General features: G+C 48.5%; 1 protein-coding gene across 1 annotated transcript in view; it reads left to right on the forward strand.

The window, feature by feature from the left end:
- LOC126524600 (uncharacterized) overlaps positions 1 to 22,500 on the forward strand; it is a 244,933-nt gene that overhangs the window by 148,406 nt on the left and 74,027 nt on the right. The window contains exon 3 of the mRNA XM_050172901.2: positions 13,794 to 13,884. The gene's annotated coding sequence lies outside the window, so the exon portion shown is untranslated. The remainder of the gene's footprint in view (positions 1 to 13,793; positions 13,885 to 22,500) is intronic.

Below are 22,500 nucleotides of genomic sequence, written 5' to 3' on the forward strand. Positions count from 1 at the left end.
TCATATTTGTTACCGAGTGACCCGCCGTGGTTGCTCAGTGGTTATAATATTGGGCTGCTGAGCACGAGGTCGCGGGATCGAATCCCGGCCACGGCGGCTGCATTTCGGTGGCGGCGAAATGCGAAAACACCATTGTACTTAGATTTAGGTGCTCGTTAAAGAACCCCAGGTGGTCAAAAGTTGCGGAGTCCCCCGACTACGGTATGCCTCATAATCAGAAAGTGGTTTTGGCTCGTAAAACCCCATATATATATATATATATATATATATATATATATAATATTTTAGTTAGCGAGTATACCGTTAGTAATTTCACCCTCACAGAGGATGTTCCTGCGTGCAAAACACCAACTTCGAAGGCTGTCAGGGTGTGAGTTGTACAATCTGAAACAATATATACACCATTTAGGACTTGGCCGATAACAATAATCGTCATTGATGTTGCATGCGTACACTTCTTTAAATACTTTACGCTCACTGCTTTCGTCTCAGCAGCACTGTGCCACTCTCACAGATGCACGGTGTTCGCGACCTTATACCGGGAGTGCAACGTTAAAAAATAATGGCCTCCAATCCACGTTGTGAAGCCGGTTGGCCAGCGAAGCTCTGGTGTCATCTGATCTGATAGACCAATGTGACGTAGCCTTGAACTGGGTCCTGCCGAGCCTGAGTACGACGCCGTTCTGCATATTGACGTTGCTATTCCTTATATTGACGTTGCTATTCCTTTCGTCGCTCATGGTATTCGCGCTGCTTTTGAGGCGTCCTAACTGTGCGTTGTCAGGATTGGGGGCTCAATCCCATCGCTCGAGATCCGTTGCCAAGATTGGAGTCCGGCATGAATTCGAAGGTAGCTGGCCCATGCCGTCGTCCAACTTAAACACGCTGAGGACGTTGATGAAGGGAAGAACTGCTTCTCATCGAGAACGAGGAAAATGGGTTTATTTACAGAATTTAAATCAGTCTAACATGACTGCTTAAGAAAGAGTGTCAGTCCAACATGACTGCTCAAGAGAAAGTGTGTCAGTCCAACCGGACTGCACGAGAGAAGTGTCGAGCATCCGCACAACCGCCGTTTTTAAACACTCGGTCCGCCGGCGATACATGGCGGCAAAGGTTCGTTTCGTCATCGCAAAACTAGCCGCCTCCCGCGAAACAAGGTGACGCGAGCGTTCGTTTACTCATTGTCAACTTGCCGCCGCCCCGCAGACCAGTTTACGCACACAAAGGCACACACATTCCAAGGTCTGGAGCCGACGACATTGGGGAGTCGTTCCGGGTACCTCGGAGACATTCTGGGTAGCTCGTTGTCCCGCTGCGGCTTGCTCACGCGTAGCAAATCAGGTCGGCGCTGGGGACCTCGGGCACAATAGTTCGTCCGTCGAACCCGTTTCGTCACAATAGCGATGGGGCTGGTGGATGGAGGCGGTTTTCAGCACAAAGCCCGCTTCTTCGAACGCAGTCTAGCTGCAGCGACGGAGAGTGGGGGATGCGCGTCTTGTCCCCCAGTCGTAATTGGGTGGCAATTTTTCCTTGCAGCTCGCCATTCTTAACAGCGTGGCTTTCTTTGGGCAGAAACCGCTGCGTCCTATTCTGCTGTTCCCGTCGCCGCTCATCGTGTTCACGCTGCTCTTTGGGCGTGATCTTTCGGTTACGCTATCGGAACACAAACGAAATCAACTGCTAGGCGAGTTCTTCTTTGAGATACGAAAGCGTAGTCACCTTACTCCCTGCTTCGTATGCTACAGCTTCCGTGTCGCGGCAACTACAGCCTACGCAACCGTAATCTTTACCGCGAAGCGCCTGCGGTGATACCATATGCGGGAATGCGAGCTTTCTGGTTCTTTTCTTTCCCTCCCCCGCACGGCCGGCGCCGCCGTTGCCGCGGATGCGAGCGCCATCCGGTGATGCTGCAAGGAACCCAGCGGCGCACGCCTGCCGCTGTGTTGAGTTTTTGCCCACGGACGCGACAAATGCAATCGTGGGTAGAGGTAAACAGCTACATTCTAAAAAAGGGAAATGCACTCTAGATGACGATTACTGTTGGGGGCACAAGCTATTCCCCAAAGGTGCAAAATTTTCGGAGACTAGACGCATAAAAGCTCTCTCATGAGCGTAATTTTATTTGCAATGTATAAAAACGACCTGCAGCTTTCTTCTTATTCCTCTACTGTATCCGTGGCATGCTGCTTTGCACCGGTCGTCTTGGCGCCGTCAACCTGGCCGATCCATTAGAGCTTTCTGGAGAGACCAGCCACAGTGTTCCCCACCGAATAGGAGAATCTAATTGAACATTCTCCATATAAGCTTGCGTTCTGTATACACTTATACTACACGTTGCCAGTGCGGCGCCTGCTCCGAAGCTGGACATGCACCGCATGCGCACGTTTCTTCGATGTACTAAAACCCCTAAACTTCGTAAAGTAGCGACACTCTCCTCCTCCACCTTCACTCCTCCTCGTTTCTCCTCTTTCACTCTCCCTCCTCGACCGTGGCGCCGCCTACACTGCTCGAGCGTAGCAACGGCGCCAACATGCGCTCCTCGCCACTCCGTATAGACGCTTCTCGAGCAAAAATGGCGCTGATGCACGGCGCGAAGGCCCACGTGACGCTTTTAGGCCAATAGCGACGCGGCGTCGGCCAGAGCGCGCGAGGAGGGGGCGGCATTCTTCAAAGCTTGGCACTACATTACGAAGTTTAAAGGGCTTTACTATGTATATTATACTTCGTTGTGGGAGTGGTTATATATACACACACACATTCTAAAGCGCAGAGGAGGTAATTTACCTTCGTAATTTCTCGTCGCATACAATTTGACCGTATTCGCGCAGACGTGTCCTCGAGCCGTTTTTTTTTGTTTTGTTTTTTTGTCGGCCAAGTGATAGCGATTTAACCGCCGATAAGCGCGTGAGTGTCACACGGCGCTCCGATTAGCTCGTTCACAACAACGGCCACCGTCCGCTCTCGCGCGCCAGTCTTCATTCTTTGCGGCTCACGGCTGGAATATCTCGGGTCCGTATAATGAGCAATTACGCTCTCCTAGTCCTTGGTCAGACATGCTCGTCTCAATAACATCACGCCGACGACCGTTCGCTGCCCTCATTAAAGCTCTCGTGGCCCACCGTTGGCGGGGGAAGTCCGCGAGAACGTTCGAGAATCGACGGGAGCCGCCGAGGAGGGTTCTTCGCCGCACCGTGCCTCCAAGCCTATAACGGAGCCAGGAAAAAAAAGTCGGCAACACGCAAAGCTTAAAAGGCTGACGCGAGCGTTAGTCACGCCTGAAAAGCCTTAGGCGCTCGGCCAGGACACTGCATGCTCCTCCTCCTACCCTGCATGCTAACAACCTCGCAAGAAGTGCGCATGCGTGCACACAGGCGGGCGGCTTTGCTGCAGGCCTGGTTGTCTGCCTCATTGGGCTCTCAAGGTTAGCTCCGTCTGTTTGCTCGCTTCTGTTTTTTTATTTGTGTGGATTCGCTTCGCCTACTGTTTGCTGTAGATCGTTTTGTTTTCCTTGCTCGCTTAAATTTTTTGAATATATTTTCTTTAGTGTCTTTAGCTTTCGTTGGCGGCTCTCCCTTTAACGACGCCTGCTCGGCTCAATTGCGTGGGAAAAGGCACGCGTCCGCCTCTTCGCGAGGCGTTAGCGAGTGGTTCGCGAGTCTCTCGGCTGTGTCGCCTGCGACTCTCGCCTGGCGCGCAACAAGTTTTCCGCGCAAAGTGCACCGAAGCGGAAGCACGTGATCGTTTCGTGGCGGCACCTATATATGCTGTATAGATGTTCTCCCTTTGTTTCTCGTTCGCTCGTTGTTGGTTTCCTTCGTGTTCGCGAGGCTCTTGCGCTCCATTGCAAAGCGTCGTCTGTTCCTCCGCGAGCAGTAACTGAAGCGAGACGTGACGTTTGCTATGTAGGAGTCTCGCGTTGTTTGTTGTACGCGATGCAGACTCCAGCCGAGTATGGCGGAGGTGGCAAGCTCACGGCCCAGTATGCAGCTGTCGTTCGCCGTGGTCGTAAATAGTCCGCGCGGCCGACCAGTTCCGGAACGCTGAAGTAAAGCGCATGGGGCGCGACACGGAGAGTTGTCCATGACAGCGCGATGGCGACGTTCGGTCGAGCGTCCTGCTCCAGTGTTTCCGCACGAACGTTCGCTGCTGCGTGGTCACTTGTCGCTGAACACGCGTGCACACTGTCTGCAATTTCCGGACAAGCGCTACGAGCACTGCATGGTATATTACGCGTCTTACCGCCTTATTCGGATATGTGCCTTAAGTTGAAGCCTGTACATACTTCGCTCAGACCAAGATCACGCCTGGCATGAACGCGCCCAAGGTTAGGCATTGGGTATCTTGGTCACGTTCGCGCCAGGCGCTATCTTGACTGAGTCAAGCACGGACTCGAAGTCGAGGTGTATTTGTGAATGCGAGTGTTATTCACGTTAAACATTGACCATGAATGTTGACCAAATGAATTCGGGCCAACAAGCTTATTTTTCCATAAAATGCGGATACGAGAGACGCGACTTGCATATATGCAGACCGAAAACGACAAGCGAGACGTTTTACCCGAGAAGCCTATTTTTAAGTGCGACATGCTTGACTTGAGTTTACAGGGTGTGCTGCACTTTCATGAACGCTTTGGGACAATGTTGAATTTTCGAAGAAAAGAATAAACTGTTTATAAAGCTCTTGGTCACCGGTTCCAACCTAGTTTTTCCGATTTCTGTATACGCTATACTTGGATCAAATGTTCCGCCTATACAACGTTACGTTGCACTAAGCAATAACGATGTTTGATTGCTTAATTGTGGGTCTCCCTCCCCGTTTCTGACGAGAATCGATCGTGCGTCGAAATGAACGTGGCACTTTAGGCGACCGGGAAAGTTTACTGTGCGCACACAGTCTCGTGAACAAAGAAAATGTACCCGCCGTGGTTGCTCAGTGGCTATGGTGTTAGGCTGCTGAGCACGAGGTCGCGGGATCGAATCCCGGCCGTGGCGGCCGCATTTCGATGGGGGCGAAATGCGAAAACACCCGTGTACTTAGATTTAGGTGCACGTTAAAGAACCCCAGGTGGTCGAAATTTCCGGAGTCCTCCACTACGGCGTGCCTCATAATCAGAAAGTGGTTTTGGCACGTAAAACCCCATAATTAATTAAAATTAAACAAAGAAAATGTATCCAATCTCCCTTTCTGGAACATGGATGCGTGGACATCAAAAAGCCAAGTCCATCGAAAAAAGGAGCGACACTAGAATGAGCCACAAAAGTCGGCTCAAAACCGTCCATAATAAGCTTCACCAAGTTACCGTAACGAAATGCCAAGTGAAAAAGAAAGGACGAAAAGGAAAACGGCCGGCAGCGAATCGTTATCACTGTGGACAGCGTGACAATCAACTGCACTTAAGGAACAAGTCTTCCCCTGTAGAAGTTGCCAGTTAACCTTGTCGCCGCGATATCTCCAATCTCGCAAGTCGCATTTCTCTTCCCTTCGCATTCATTAACCATTACTCTAACGGACCATCGGTTATTACGCATTACGTCACCTGTCCAGCTTCCTTGTGTAGTTTCAACTGCAGGAATATCGCCCGCTCTCGTTTGCCGTCTCCTTCGTAAGCTTATATAGTCCTGAAGTTTTCCTGTACAACGTTCGGTCACGGCCCTTGGTTACGCCAAGTGTTCGGCGCCTTGTTGCGCTGGAGGAACACGGTGGTTATAAATATCTTCCAGTGGCATCTTGTAAGTTGTCGTTCGGGAAAGGCAACCTATTTTCGTGCTGCGCTGATTTGCTTTTTGCGATGGACTCCGCGAATGCTTGGCTTGGACAGATTAAAACGCACTCCTTCGGTGCTTCAGGAGGTTGACCGTCAATCACAAGCTCTTCTTTCCTTCGGCTTCAAATCTTCAAATCCGCTACTGGATTTTACCGGTGCAGACTTTCAATCTGTTTTAAGGCGTAGGTTGCTGAGCGCCTGAGATGTGCGTTAGTCATTCTCTCCAAACCTATCCAGCCTATAGCATTTCCGCACATATTTCAGACATGCAGTGAATCTTAGCGCATACTCGATATAAAAGTCGCCGAGTACATAAGGAGCGGGCAAAGTTGCCGCTCTGCAGCAGTCATGTAATGATACCTTGGCGGAACCTTTTTCCCTTGCTTGGTCAGTATACACGTGGATCGCCTACCCTTATTTTAAGCGGTGATGTCCAGCGACGGCTGGCTAACAGAGCAGCATGCCGTATACGTCCCGGTAACTGGATCCTTGTCCATATAAGCTTGCACCCGGCTGATCTACGCGTTCTTTTTCAGCAGTTCGCGCTGGCGTCCGCTGGTATAGCGCCACCATATGCAGTATGGAGTACACTTAACTATAAATATGACAACGATGAAGCAGTTGACAAAAATGCGGGCTGGTGGGTCTCGTTACTGGGCGCGCGTACCACCGTTACAGCGTCACACGGCTTCGATTCATCGTAATTTGTATTCGCTCTTTCAAACGAAGCAGTTCAGTAGTGTGCAGCGTGTCTTTGAAGCGGTGGTTGAATGCGGCCTTCGCGACTGCTGTACACTGACCGACCCCCGCATTTAGAAATGCCTCTTGAGTTTCATGCTTGACTTGGTTTAAATGACGCTTGTCGTGAACCCGCCGAAGGAAACGCCATGAGCGTCCTGCCATGGGCACACTGACGCCAGGCGTCATTTAAATGAAGTCAAGTATGGGTGTCAATTAAGATGTATTTTTGAATACAGGGGTCACAGTACCGACGTCCGCGCTGCAGCCACTGATACAAAAAAAAAAAAAATCGTCCTGCCGATGCGACCCGTAGCACAAGCTATAGGCGGCACCACGCGTGCGCACACTCGCCTTGCCCGCTCACTGGCGACTTCGTGAAACTGCGTAAACTATCACGTTAACGGTAGGTCGTAGACCTTGAACGATTTGCCCAAACACATAATAGCCACGTAAGTATTGCTACTGATCTCTGCCAACTGCCCACCTTCGATCGTGACCCCTGTAACGATGCTCCCGTTTTTTTTTTGTTGCTCCCGTTACACCTATATACGTTACACCTGCCCCCAGTGTCCCCGCTCGCAGCTGGAGCGCGTGTCCATTACGGCCTCCATTAGAGCTTGCCGCGGACTGCAAAGGGACGACGCCGCGGTGTTTGCAAGGAGCCCCCCTCCGGGGCTGACCCGAATGGAGGGCAATCACAGCCCGACCAGCAGCAGCGGCTGTCCGCACGGCACGGTTGTCCTGTCTTTCCTGCGGGGCATAGCGCGAACGGCCCTCAGCAGCAGCACCGTATTATGCCGCTGCCTTGGCCGACGGACACGCCATTTGGGGAAAGGAATGCGGCCCAGAAGTGGAGCAGACGGCAGCTATAGTTTGCAAGTGGCTATCGCCGCTGTTGTGTCGGGTTCCTTTGCAGTCGCCTCAAGTGTCGCGTTTATAAACGAGCTCGCCGTTACACAAGCCTTTTCTCTCTTCTTATTTTTTTCTTGCGCGTGTATTTGTCGGTGCGTTCACTTCTTGTGCATGCTGGAAAATGATGTGCGAATAAAAAATAACTTGAAGGGCGGCCGCTGATGCCACGGGGCCCTCTCTATACATAACAGTGAAACTTTCTCTCTCTCTCTCTCTCTCGAGTCGCCCTAATTTTATCGGAGGCACTTGATTCTTAGCCTATTCGCACCTTTCTTTGCGAGCACCCGCTGCCGTCGTAATTACGTACCTATACCCTTTCTCGTTTCTTTCCTTCCTAACTATAGCCGTGACACAATTTTCTTTTCTTCTGCATGCTTTGCGGGGCTTTCTTATACCTATACCTCCATTAGTCTGCACTGGCGCTCTAGATACGTATCACACGATGGTTTCTTTTCTCCATACGCGCTTTCTCTCCTTCACTTTTCTTACTCTTCTTTCTTTTTCGCTAATTGTCGTGACTCTTCCACTGACGTCTGTTTCTTCTATTTCGTGCCGTTGTACCCTCATCCTCTCAGCCTTCCCAAACCACCGCGTCTGTTTCCATTTGTTATGCATACTGTTACCATCGTTATTCTCTGCAATACTTTCGTCTGCTTCTCCGTGTTCTTATCGTCTGTTTCTCCGTCTTTCATCGCCTGTTTCTAGGCGCTGTTTTCGTCTTTTCCTCGACAATCTTTTCGCGTGTTTTTCGGCACATATACGCGCATGGCCGGTCCCTTTCTTTCTTTGTTCTCCCCATCGTCTGACGCGCTGCAGCAAGCTTTCTCTTTTCGCCTTTCGCTCGTCGCACGCGACCCCGTGCGCTCTTCTCCCTAGCCCGAGACGGTCTGGCCTCATCGCTCACAAGGAGGAGGCGCGCGACCGTGCCTGTTCTTTCGTTCCCTTTCGTTACTGCAGACCACAGCATCCGCCGCGGCGCGGTCAGTCAGTTCCACTTTTTCTTTCCACGCGCGGCTTGCAACGCTATGTAGGGCCGCCCTCGCCTCCTTCTCCGTGCATCCATATCCCTTATAGCACTTCTCGTCTTCTGCTGCTATGCGTTTTTGTTGTTTTCGTGTTATTCGTGGTCTATATACACCTACTCCTGTCTCTCTTGGGGGGGTTTTGTAGTTGTTCTCCTCATTTTTTACTACTTTTCTCATCTCTCTCGGCGTTTTCTTAAATTTTTTTTTCCTGTTTCCGTCGACTCCATGCTGAGCGCGGAGCGCGGCCGTCGTCTCTGCTTCGCATCCTGTATTTCGGCGTGACCGACAAAAGAACTAGACCTTGAACTGCGGAGCGCAGCTACTACGGTTGCACTGGTCTTTCAATTCTGGTCTTTTTGCTGTTTCTATCCATAGCGCTCCGCCTCAACCCTATCTTTTCATCTGCGATGAGATAGAGAGAAACGTAAAAAAGAAGAAAAAGAAAAGAAAAGCAGACGGCATCTGACTTGGAACGGTTGCTATGTTTCCTCTGCACTCGTAAGCCATTGTTGTTGTCTTGGGGATCTGTGTTCTTTATTTTATTTTTTCTCTGCCGGTACCGCCGCCACGCAGTCGTGGTTGCTTTTGCTTGTGTTGCCGCCTCTGAGGATTAATCTGCCCTTGAAATCCATTGTGTTCTTTGTCCGATACGCTCCATTGAGGAAAGCGTTTTCCCCGTGACCCCACCCCCAACCGGGTCCAGGCAGGAATGTTTGCTGCGTTGGAAGAAGCCGTCTGATCGAAGAAAAAAAAATGGGATGTGGTTGTTGAAGTATCTGGGGCGAAGAGGGGTGGAGCTGCTGTGGTTGCAGCATTTGGGCCCGTCGAGGCGTTGTCGATCGTACTTCACTGTAAAGCGATAGGCCTGCCTCAACGACCAGCTCGCGAAGCCGACGATACCCTTGATTTCCGTTATTCAAGGGAAACAAAAGGCAGCAGCTGTAAACCTCACTGCGGTAGCGGTTATCTTATATAGCTTTGATGTGTGTATACATTCGCACAGCGGCAAGGAAAAAAGAAAACCAACAAAACTTCGTCTTTGCCATTGTACCTAATCATCGTGATCGTAGACGTCATCTTCCGCGGGCTCTCTGAACTACCGAACGAAAGTGTCGGTGGACACGTCAAAGATGGCGTGGAGGTCAAAATGAATCCGGAGTCTCCCACTTACGGAGCACCTCATAATCAAGTCGTGGTTTTGGTGCGTAAAACCACAGAATTCAATTCAATTCAAACTAATCCACCAATTACTTCATGTCAATCTTGAGTATTCTTCTAAGGTATTGTCTCGACTGGATCGCCGCAAGCTTTATTATTCTCCAGTTTCATTTTATTCAATGTATATACATAGTTTGGTGAATACGGAATAATATGCAGAAACAGGTCCCAAAGGGCTACACTGCAGAGGATCGTCTCGTGAATAAATGCAGAAGCATAAAAGATGTACAAGAAGACAAGAGGAACTAGGAAGAGAGAACTGGGAAGCAAATTTAAACACTGATACAAACGTTACAAACCTCTGGCAAATCACTTCTGTAGAATACTTCCGGTAGGAGGAAGGTTCAATAAAGGGAACAATTGTCATCCGCACGGGTGTTGCTCGAAGCTACAAAGAAAACCCATGCGGGTTTCCCAGAAAGGGCACCTTGCGAGATTCCGCGGAACTGATTTGCCACGTTCGGCGTCCCTGTGCCTCCAGTTGTCGATTAATTCACTCTCGTTCTGCGACCTGCAAGGCCTCCTGGTTAGCTCAAACGGTAGAGTGACCGCGCCGGAAAGATGTAGGTTCCGGGTTCCATGCCCAGACCAGGACACATTTTTCTTCCTTAACTGCGAAGCTTTCTTTCTGAGAAACCCGCATAGGATTTCTTTGTAGCTTCTTGCTATGCTCGGTAGGATGACAGTTTTTCACTTCCATTATTAAGCTCTGCGTGCTTTTCTTTTTAGTTTTGTTTTATACGCTTGCACTTTTTCTTCATGCTTGCAAGTTGATGCGCCATATGTCCCGCGTGCGGCTGTTTTCCAATGTCAGCTGACTCGCGAAGGAGGCAAAACGTTCATTATTCAGGAGTGCCTCAAGTGTGCGTGACTTCCTTGCGGCTTTCCCACCCCACACATTTGGTGGAGCGAGTTATCAGAGGGTTACCGGCTTCTCGCCGTATAAGACACTGGAAATCCACCATTGCCAGGCGGCGCCAATCATGATGATAATGATTTAATGACATCCCCTTGAAAACGGGGCGGTGACAAATAGTCATCTGCTTGAGAGCGTCAGGTATGCTGTACACGTTTTTCTTTCTAGCATTTTTGTATGCATCTCCTTAATCCTCTTTTTTTTTTTCTTCCTGAAAACTGCTCTATCTACATTGTACCGCTACTTATGCCTCTAACGGATTCGATCGTATCGATCTCTTCCCGGTTTTTCTTTTATCGCTAATACCCTAAACGACTCTTTCTTATATCGACTGCTCGCTCGTTGATGCTTACGTGCACTTTAAATCCAAGTGCTTGCGAAAGATGTACTGTAAACAAAACTGCAAAGCAGCGCCGTCTCGGTGGTAATGCCAGGAAACTTGCGTGACGACGATTGCATGACATGCGTACACGGGGCCGATTTTCGCTGGAGCTCGGCAGAAAGTTGGCCGCCATTGATCGTCCTGCAGATGTCTCATTTTTAAGCCTAAACCACATTTGAGCGACTTCGAGCGCGAGAGCTACGAACGACATAAAGCCCAAACCCCGCGAGAGCGATTTTGTGCTCCACGGCGACCAGCGACGATTTTGAGCCCTGAAACGGGCCATCGCGCGAACGGATCGCTCGTTCTTGTCGCTCGATCGCTCCGACCTGGAAATCTAGAATTCGTCGCCCGGAAGTGCTATGAGCGACTAGCCAATAGCGCGTAGCCGGAAATGGATGCATATCAGTCAAGTACAATAGTACTTGACTGATGTACTTGACCGTGCGACTGTCGCATGGAACGAGCAAACGGCTAAGTTTTGATAAGTGAAAGAATAAGAACATATACTGCAAGTCATTCCGAAATATTTTGTGCTGCTCTTTACAGTAAAACACGTCAACTTTAATAAAGCACGCGTGGCGCCAGCTTCGGCGCGTATTTGAAGCCCTCACACCGGCAACACCGGGGAGACGTCGCTCAGTCTTCGCTCGCGTGGGGTACGACTTTTCGGCGACGAGCGAACGCGACAGCCATCTCCATCGCGTCGCTTGTCGCGCGCAAGATCGCTCGCATGGGGTTTAAACTTACATCGCCGTCGGGCGACCGGGTCACACGTTCCAGATGTTCGATGGCTCGGTTGTACAAATCTAGAATTCGTAGATCTTCGAGCAGTGGGACGCCGGCTGGCCGAGCTTCCTCCACGCCACCGCTCCTCCTCCGGGTGTTGCGGTGTGCTTTGCCGCCACGGTGTGCCTTCCCAGCGAGGGGCCGTGGTTTTGCATGCCCATCGCCACTGCAACTGGAGACGAAATACGTATGAAAAAAATCGTGCGCCATTCCACTGAGTGAAGGTGGATGACCGGCGAAGCTGTTTAGCACGCCTCACAGAGGTAACACAAAATTTTGAACAATGGTACGAATTCGTTTACTGTGGTTCACGAACTCATTTACAAACCCATTCATGCGTGTCTAGGAAACTAGGCAGGCGTGACGTTTCGACAGGACCGCCACCACGGGAGAGCGGAAGGAAAGGAGATACTCGAGCGCTTGGAACGCCGACAAAGAGAGGGCAGTGCCAACATAGACGGCGGACACCGGTCAAAGTGTACTATCCGTTCTTATCAGCTTAATATGCGATACGGGTTCTGTTTGGACCCAGGATAGCAAACTTATTTTTTTGCAAGTTGGCGGAGCGCTTGTAGCCTCTGCATTACGGGGGTATGAGCCATAGCATTTTTCGTTTGCTTGCGGGGCTACCATCTAAAAAAAAAGTTTATACCCTTTGGGTTGTATTTTGTCGCCGAATAATAATCGTCATCTGTCTTGCCCGCATTTCCTTTCTTTAACGCTGCGAGCCCGGTACTTCATATAGTCATGAACGGCTTGCGCGTTATCAGCTTTAACGCAGCATTCTCGACAGGAAATTAGCGAGCGCCGAGTTTTCAAGAGAGGAAGCGCAAGCATGGCAGATGACGAAGATTGTTGTGGCACAAGATAAGCCCCAAAGGATATAAACCTCTTTTTTTTTTAATGTATGAGGCGCTGCTGATGGTGATAGATGCCTGCTTTGAGCTTGTTTCCTTATTGAAACGTACGCTGTTGTGTACGTTGTATGCGCGATTCCACTGAATGTACTCACTGTTCGCTTCACTTTGCCGTCTGCTTGTAACCCCTGCATTACGTGGGGGATGAACCATTGCATTTCTGCTTGCTTAGGGGGGCGGGGGGGTATGTGCCATTGCTGATGATGACAATTTTCGCTGACGCACACGAAAAATACACGCAGCCCTAGCGGTTTGCAGCTTCGCTGTAGAAAACAATACTGGATCTGTGGGTCGTATGCACGGCTGAAAAAGCTGCCGAAACGTGTTCCGAGTCGCGTGTCCCAAGAAGCGCTCACGTGGCAAGATTTCGTGTGCTTGTGTGCAAGGCGCATACGGGCCGGGCCGCTCGATTTCCGAAATCACGCCATTGAAGCATTAGTCGCAAAAGCAGGTCCTTACACGGCTGTCGGCTGCGTACAGTTGTCGCACTCGCAGGCCAATGGCAGTGGCAAGTGCGAGCTCGCATTGGCCAATTAAGGCACACGTGACCATGTGAGTGAGTGAGTGAATAAACTTTTTATTGGGTCCAGCAAAACGCGATAAAACGCACACCCGGCTAATCCCACGACGGGACTGACAGATCTAGTGTGCCGGCCCGATCGCGGGCGCGCTGGACGGCCAGGATTTGGTCCTCAAAGACGGGACTTCGAAGGAGCGCGTCCCACTCTTCCTTGATGAACTTTGACCAAGCGTGTATGTAGCGTACGGCCGGCGACGCCGCCTCGTGGGTTTGGCGCTGCTTGCGGAGTTTTGCAGCACGACGTAAGGCATGTTGTTGGGCTATAGTCGGTTCGTAGATTCATCAAAATTTTAAAACTGAACTCTGCGTTTTGTGTGTGCGTCTATGTTTCTGTTCACGTCCCGTCTCCTTCGCGCAGTTCAAAATTTTGCAGCGGGCCCATGGATGCCGCTGCATCTCGATGTGAAATACGAACAAACACGATTGCTGCTTCCCTATAGGTTTTACACGCGGTTGAACAAAGCCGCCAAATAGGTGCGAGTCTCCACGGCGGAAAAGCGATTCGTCACTAATTGACTGTTTTTCTTTTTCTGTTTCCACACGCAGGTGTCGTCACACTCAGTAGGTCCGCGTCTTCTTCCGTAGTCAACGTGGCCGCCTTCTGCGCCGGCAGTACTTGTGGAGAATTTCGCAACAGGTATGACTGAGCAACTCTTGTCACGCATGGCCACTGCTTTGTGAAGCTTGCATGCGCGTCTCTTGCGTGCGATTGCTTCAGTGGATTAAGCGCTTTTAGGAACGCAGTTCTGAGGCGCCCGGTTCCCGGGTTGAGCGTCGCCGTCCGCGGGCGTAACCACGCGAACGCGCTCGTGCCACTGCTCGCGCCTTCGTCGTTAATTGTCTTCTTTCACAGCGTTCCCATTCTGCCCCTCTCTCTGCGAAGGCGCTGAGGGCACTGGCCCACTGCCAGTCGGTGTGGTGATTTCGGTCTCAAATTCTTTCTCTCTACATATCGCGAAATCAAAACACGTATACAGCTACGCTCAAACTTCGCATTAGCTATTATCGTAATCGACGGACATCTTTTTTTTTATTTGCCCTATTTCGCACACAACTCCAGACGAACCTATATACCACAGTTCGGATTGAGCTTTGACGGGTAATCAGACTTCTCATCCGCATTTTGTCCTTTAAAGTAAGTGGTTTCTTTTAGTACTTGCCCCCGCTTTGCATCGACGGCTTTCTCGCCGAGTACACTACCCTGATCTCGGAGGCAGTGTAATCAAAAGCTTAGCCCATTCTGGAGTCTATTTAAACAGACTTGGTAACTTTGTGAGCCGATCCATAGTGCACGGTGTGCTTCCTATCCAGGACAATAATGTGATCTGTTAACGCGGGAACATTCTGGAGTCAGTGCAACGTCGCAGCACCCGCACGCACCCATGGTGCTATTAACTAATGGATCTAACCAAACAGTGGCCCCAGCAGCATATCTCAAGAGGGCTCTGTCCATCAATTTTTTTTATTGGCATGAGCAAACAACAAAAAACAATGTTGGCGCCAAGAGGTGGGGCCGGCTACGCTTCTTTCGCATGAAAAACGGGTATATATATATATATATATATATATATATATATATATATATATATATATATATATATATATATATATATATATATAATTGTGTGTGTGTGTGTGTGTGTGTGTGTGTGTGTAGAGAGAGAGAGAGAGTCTTTCCTCCCTTCTAGAGCAAGTCGTTCCAATGTGTGTGCGCAAATCAAGTCACGCCGCCACGTAAACGTGACCTTGGCCGAATAATGGAGAAATCGCTCGTTCTCTGTTTCGTAGAGAAAAGTTCGGCGAAACTTGTAAACGGCCGCGTTGGTGGCGTCGCCCGTTCTCGTTCCGGACTACGTTCGGCCTCACGGGTGCCCATTACGGCGATGGCCTTTTCTTTTTTCGCCGATTGTTGACACCCGCGAGGCAAGTTTCAAACTCGGCCGAGCCGGTTTTATAAAGGGAATATATGAACATATTAAGTGGATATAGATTAACACATTAGGCTTCTGAAGTACGTAATAAGTTGGCCTTACTGCGAGCAGGAGGTTTGCCGTAAGGTTTTGGTTCCAGTGCATCTTGCCTCTCTCATTGCTGCCGAATTTGTATTTTTTTCTTGCGTGTGCGTGCGTGCGTGCGTGCGTGCGTGCGTGTGTGTGTGTGTGTGTGTGCGTGCGTGCGTGCGTGCGTGCGTGTGTGCGTGCGTGTGCGTGCGTGTGCGTGTGTGTGTGTGTGTGTGTGTGTGTGTGTGTGTGTGTGTGTGTGTGTGTGTGTGCGTAATTATTACGGGAACGTTCTTTTCTCACATCACCTCGTGTTTTCATACTTTGTTCATTAAACAATTTATTGCTTGTGGGGAAACGCGGCAAGAAAATAGGTGCCAAGGTTTGCAATTTTCATCCATAGAAATCTTCAGAAGTTTTTGGTTCGTAGAAGCTTTTTCGCTCGTAAGAACTTCTTATCTGTGGCTGACCGAAGTTCAACAATGTATGATTGGTTGGCTCCTACTCTTCCTAACGCTTCTAACTTCAGAACCCGTTATGCGTGTGTGCGCGTCCGTGCGCACCGGTAAGAAAATAGAACTGCCCAATGGTGACGCGGAGACCTGGTGACATCGCGAGCAGAGGGTGACGTCAGAAGAGACCACAGAAGAACTGAAAAAAAAATGTTAGTTTTGTACTCTGCCAGACCACATTATTGAGTGGTTCGGGTATTTAAACGGCTACTGCGCAAATTGTAGTGTTCTTTTCAATCCGTTCATTAGGCAATACAAGAAAGCTTTCAATGAGAGATGTAGCGTTGCCGTTCCCATAGTAGTTTGATCACTTACCACAGTGAACTGGGACTGATCCTTTTTTTCTGAAATGACCAGCAGCAGGCTTTTAAAGTGTGCATTTATATTGATATGCCATGAAAGGATGCGAAGACAAAATATTGAAAAACAAGCTCGGACGTCTATTTTCCGAAGTAATAATTCCTTTCTTCGTGGCGAAGAAATGCAAGTTGGGTGTTGCGAGGAACGAAACAATGATCTTATCAGACCACAGGCAATTTTAGATGTCTGTTTTCCCTAAAAATAAAGAAAATAGAGCTTGCATTGCGCGCGTGCTTCAGGTCAATATTCTAAAGCAATGATGAAAGCAAATTCCTCTCCCCTCCTCCTCCTCAAGCGAGCAATGGAGATCAATCTCGCAAGCCATGCTTTGCCGCATTGCCGGCGCCGGAAGCCAGCAGGTGATGTCGTAGCCGCCATTTTTGTCGACACTACTTACGGCGAGAGGCGCAGACGGAGACAACTTGGCAGTCTTTTTGTTGTTTTTTTTTTGACAAGCAGGCAAGTAACAGTACTAACAGTTAGTGAAAGATCCGGACAATCAAATGCGATGTTCCTGCGAAATTGGAACAGCACCAAAGCCAGTGGTGTAAGCGCAAAAAGAAAGCTTTTTAATCGTCTTTGTAGGAAAATCGCCAGGGCGTCGCTACATGTATAAAGAGAGAGCAAACGAAACGGGAGGAGGGTGAACGAAGCTTGAGCCGCCATTTCGGCCAAGGGCGCGACGGGATCGGCATGCGCCTCATTTCTCGGGCGTCAACGCGCTCTCCGCAACTACGCCATGCCGACGGTATCCCGGTGCCGCGAACGTAGACACACGTAAGAAGAAAAAGAGAGACAACTCAAAGCCATCTACACAATGAAACCGGCAGCGCAAAGTACACATTAAACTAGAGAGACAGAATGACCTTTCTTTCAAACTGCGCTACTCCAGCCTCTGTTTTTCTCCCCGCCCTACACGACAGTGGCGGGGCTCGAAATATTTGCGAGAACGCTTTAACGGCTTTCCTGTGTGGGTGTGTAGCGTCGGGAAGAAACGGGCGAGTCTTGGCGGGCACGCAGGCAGCTTTTCACGCCTCGTCTAATGGCGTTGCTTTGTTTTCCTTCCAGTCTCTGTATAGCTGCTTCGTAAATGTAAAGCGAAGATTGAGAACGTGGCGCGTTATCGAGGTTTGCCTGAACAGTGTGGGCCTGTTTGCCCGCGCCGTAACGCAATGCATGCAGTGGCTGCACGTTGATAAAAGGAGGCGGCGGGCCGCTCTGCAGTTGTGTCGTTGTCCTCGCGGCACTGAACGAAAACGTGCGTCCGACTACTCAGGTTTAAATTTTCTTATAGACATTTAAAACCAGAAGCTCGTTTACCTTGCCTGAAATAGAATCTTCGGCAAGCTTAGGTCATTGCCCTATCGTACCTCTAATTGCTGCCATACCCGCCTAATTAGGCGATCGGCGAGGGAAGAGTATTTGATTTTGTATTTATCTCTGACGGCTTTTCGCTCTTTTTTACGAGCTACAGATCCCGTCAGGACTAACAAAACGCTGACAATGGCGGAATTCTATTGAGACCCACGGAAAACTTATCTTTTGAAATAGTTTTGTTGTTGTAAGATAAATCTGTCTGTCTGTCTGTCTGTCTTTCTTTCTTTCTTTCTTTCTTTCTTTCTTTCTCCTCTGTCTGTCTGTCTGTATCGTCTGTCTTGTCTGTCTGTCTGTCAGTCTTGTCTGTCTGTCTTGTCTGTCTTTCTTTCTTTCTTTCTTTCTCGTCTGTCTGTCTGTCGGTCTGTCGGTCTGTCTGTCGGTCTTTCTTTCTTTCTTTCTTTCTTTCTTTCTTTCTCGTCTGTCTTTCTTTTTTTCTTTCTCGTCTATCTGTATGTCTGTATCGTCTGTCTGTCTTTCTTTCTTTCTCGTCTGTCTGTCTGTCTTTCTTTCTTTCTTTCTTTCTTTCTTTCTTTCTTTCTTTCTTTCTTTCTTGTCTGTCTGTCTGTCTTTCTTTCTCGTCTGTTTCGTCTGTCTGTCTGTCTGTCTGTCTGTCTGTCTGTCTTTCTTTCTCGTCTGTCTGTCTGTCTTTCTTTCTTTCTCGTCTGTCTGTCTGTCTTTCTTTCTTTCTCGTCTGTCTGTCTGTCTTTCTTTCTTTCTCGTCTGTCTGTCTTTCTCGTCTGCCTTTCTTTCTCGTCTGTCTGTCTTTCTCGTCTGCCTTTCTTTCTCGTCTGTCTGTCTGTCTTTCTTTCTTTCTCGTCTGTCTGTCTTTCTCGTCTGCCTTTCTTTCTCGTCTGCCTTTCTTTCTTTCTTTCTTTCTTTCTCGTCTGCCTTTCTTTCTTTCTTTCTTTCTCGTCTGCCTTTCTTTCTTTCTTTCTTTCTCGTCTGCCTTTCTTTCTTTCTTTCTTTCTCGTCTGCCTTTCTTTCTTTCTTTCTCGTCTGTCTGTCTGTCTGTCTGTTTGTAATTCTCTCTTTCTCGTCTGTCTCGTTTGTCTGTCTGTCTTTCTTTCTTTCTCTCTTGTCTGTGTGTTTGTATTTCTTACTTTTTCCTCTGTCTCGTTTGTCTGTCTGTTTCTTTCTCGTCTGTCTGTGTCTGTCTGTCTGTCTCTGTCTGTCTGTCTGTCTGTCTGTCTGTCTGTCTGTCTCTGTCTGTCTCTGTCTGTCTGTCTGTCTGTCTGTCTGTCTGTCTGTCTGTCTGCCTGTCTGTCTGTCTGTCTGTCTGTCTGCCTGTCTCTGTCTGTCTCTGTCTGTCTCTGTCTGTCTCTGTCTGTCTCTGTCTGTCTGTCTGTCTGTCTGTCTGTCTGTCTGTCTGTCTGTCTGTCTGTCTGTCTGTCTGTCTGTCTGTCTGTCTGTCTGTCTGTCTGTCTGTCTGTCTGTCTGTCTGTCTGTCTGTCTGTCTGTCTGTCTGTCTGTCTTTCTGTCTGTCTTTCTGGTTTGTCTCGTCTGTCTGTCAGTCTGTCTGTCTTTCTGGTTTGTCTCGTCTGTCTGTCAGTCTGTCTGTCTTTCTGGTTTGTCTCGTCTGTCTGTCAGTCTGTCCGTCTTTCTCGTCTGTCTCATTTATTTTTCATCTCATTCTGATTTCACGCTATGCAAACTTCGAATGACATTTGCGAAAACAGTATCTCCTGTGTGAAGCCTTTCTCGTTGCTCCATTCACAGAAACGCGAGAGGCAAACGAAAGGCGACCCGACCCGTCTGCGGGGATCGTGCGACGAAAGGGCGCGCAAGAAACCCGTCGCGTAATCCCTCGTGCAGCGACTTCATTAAGCCTTCGATCGCAAGCTGTCTCGCGTCGGCGAAAGGCAGCCACACAGGCGCTTGTCCGTGCTCCCATTTATTCTCTCGGTATTTCACGAAATGGAGGTTCCAGTGTTGTACGGAGCGCACGGTTCGAGCCTCGCCGTCTGTGCAGAGCCTGTATCAAGGATACAACGACCTCTCGCCTCGTTGCTCTGAGCGGGACATTGCGTCTTGCGACACTTCGCGCCAATGTCCGAACTCCCTTACTGCGCTCGGAGTAAATTGCTCAAGCGTTGCTCGTCGCGAAAGCTTGGGCCCTTTTTGTCTTCTCGCGCCATCGAGGTGAGTAATAGCGAAAGTTTTTTGCTAGTTGGTGTCTGATTCGTCTCTTATTTAAGTTCGGAAGGTTGGATGAAAAACAAGGGACTGCTTGTATAGTTTTTCCTTTTTCTATTTGTACTCCTTCGTCCCACGTTGGACGCCAAGATGCAATGTGACCTCGATCGTTGCAGAGTTCGACGCACTCAGTCTGCTCTTTGCCTTATTACAGATTATTACGTGTACTATAGCCCTCCTGGGATGACTTGCTTTTGCGCTACGGCTGCATCGAGTGGTGACGTTATTGCCAAGTTTCGTCAATCTCCGTTCGGCTCCTGCTATAATGGCTTTAAGTCGAGTTAACAGGGCAGTGAGTGTTACATACTAAAGTCCATTGCTTGCACATGGTTGTAAAGCTGAACCGGAATTTCTTTTATTGATGTCTAAACGAAAAATCTATCGAATCAATTGTACAAAACAGCAGCCGAGAATCTCGAGAGGCTGTTGCCACTTCGTCGTCTTCACTGTCGTCGACGACCTTGTTCTCTTCTCCCACCGTAACAATATATATATATATATATATATATATATATATATATATATATATATATATATATATATATATATATATATATATATAATATATATATATATATATATAAAGTCAGAATTCTGCAATGTGTTTTGTTTTTCCTAATGTTTGGAATGTTTCGTTTCGTAGGAAGTGGTCCCATAGCTGGTTTCGCAGACGATGTTCTGAGATGTGCAGGGGTTACTGTGTGCCGACATAAAATGTAACATGGACGCGTTCGCGTCCCAGGTCGCCTAACGTCCTTCCCTTTCTCGAGCGAAGTGTAAAATACTACCACGTGACACTTTGCCGAACACTGCATACACAGTGCGGACGAGCAAGTGAGCAAGCGCAGGTCGCACTCGTGAAGTGGCAGCGGCTGTGACAACAGGCGCGAGGCTAAGCCCGGTCCGGCTGATCCGATAGAGCGCGTCACCAACCGTGCATCTCGCGTCCCAAGCAGTGCCGATAAGCAACGCCACTGTAGTGCACATCGGCTCAAGTTTATGTGCAGTATAGTGCCGTATACAACCCAGTTTAAATCATGTTTCGTGCAATAGTGTCGACACCACCAGGGGGTTCGGTGAACAGTTAACGCGGGTGTATACAGGGAAGCTACGTGGCAGCGAAAGCGCGACATAATCAGAGTTTTACGCAGTCTGCGTATTATGAAATTCAAATGCGGCCTCTTGCAGTGATTGTACGGACAGCCAACGTGTTCTTTCGGAAAACAGAAGCGCCATCTTCGTTCTGCACTTTACTGTTGGAAGCGGTTCCAACGCACCTCGTCCCTCCAACCTTGCATTCTAGATTGCTTTAAGTTTTACTATATATGGGTCCTTTGCAACTGGCCTCTGACTCGAAGTTTTGTTGTTCGTTAACTCTGGGGCAATAAGAGGCAGTAGAATATATGTATGCTACATTAAAAGCCGGCTATCGTAAGACGCAGCTATAAGAAACCAAGGCCGCCCTTCCCTCGCATAACACGCAAACACAAACTACGAAGACAGGAAAAGAAAGGAAAATGAAAAACAAAGAAATAAACACCTGACCACAGAAGCACAATATGTGTTCACGGCGTAAAGGAAATGAAGTTTATAACACTGTGCAAGACACGTGAATGCGCAAGGACAGTAATGAGCCTCTGTAGAAGTAGTCTATATTTGATAAATTACTCGATGAGCTTGTCCTTGTCTTACTTTCTCTTTCAAGCCTTTTCACCTCCCCTCCCAGCTACCTGCGCACCGGCTTTCTTTGCCAATCCAAGTCGTAGTGGGCAAGCGCCATTTTGTTGAGCAGCGACCAAGCAAGGAAGAATGTAGCAGAAGTCGTGGATGCCCGAAGCAGATTCGTCGCGCTTCGCTACGACTTTGAACCAAGACTCGTTTTTCTTTGTTTTGGGTTTGTTTGTTTGTTTGTTTGTTTGTTTGTTTGTTTGTTTGTTTGTTTGTTTGTTTCACTCAAGCCAGCCTTTGCTATACGTAGTACCACACTAGGCTTACTAAAGAGAAATCCGCACGCTGCTGTCGTTCAGCCACTATAAAAATTGTGGTGATAACTATCGTTATGAAGCCAGAAGAATGCGAAGGAAAAGATTCTTTCCATGACTTTAATCTGCTTTGGCTTAATCTGGTTGTCGCTAACCAAAAATCGAGTGCGTCGGTTCTCTTTGTTCATTTCTTGCGCGGGAGCCAGAAGTAGTACGTAGATGTTTTTATTTTTTTTATAATTTGGTTAGCATTAGTTCATAAGCCACATTGGAGCTTCTTTATTGTTGCTTTTAATTCAGCTGCGTTCCTTTCTAGCCATGCAACCCTTCGTTAGAGCAGTTAATTGTACAGCATATTCAAATCATTACGCGTTATTTGCAGCTCGTGAATAAATCGCTTCACTTCCGGGTGTATGTGCGTGTGTGTGTGTGTGTAATATATATATATATATATATATATATATATATATATATATATATATATATATATATATATATATATATATATATATATATATATATATATATATATATATATATACGCGCGCGCACAGATATACAGGGATACGTAGTATACACACATTGTATAGGCAGGACAGGACGCACAAAGAGAGGCCGCATATTTACAGGGGTATATCGGTTCGTTTCTTCGTTTTTTTCTTCAGATAGAACGATATCATTCGATAACTCACGTTTTACGTATTTCTTTCCGTGATTTCTCGCCCGCTGCCCGGCCTATACCTACAGAATAGACCAACTAGCCAGAGTCAGTTTTGTTGGAGCATATATTATACTCTCGGTTCGAAAAATCTATGCTTAGCGCTGAAAC

The sequence above is a fragment of the Dermacentor andersoni genome, chromosome 3, assembly GCF_023375885.2.
Source record: "Dermacentor andersoni chromosome 3, qqDerAnde1_hic_scaffold, whole genome shotgun sequence".
Lineage (NCBI taxonomy): Eukaryota > Metazoa > Arthropoda > Arachnida > Ixodida > Ixodidae > Dermacentor > Dermacentor andersoni.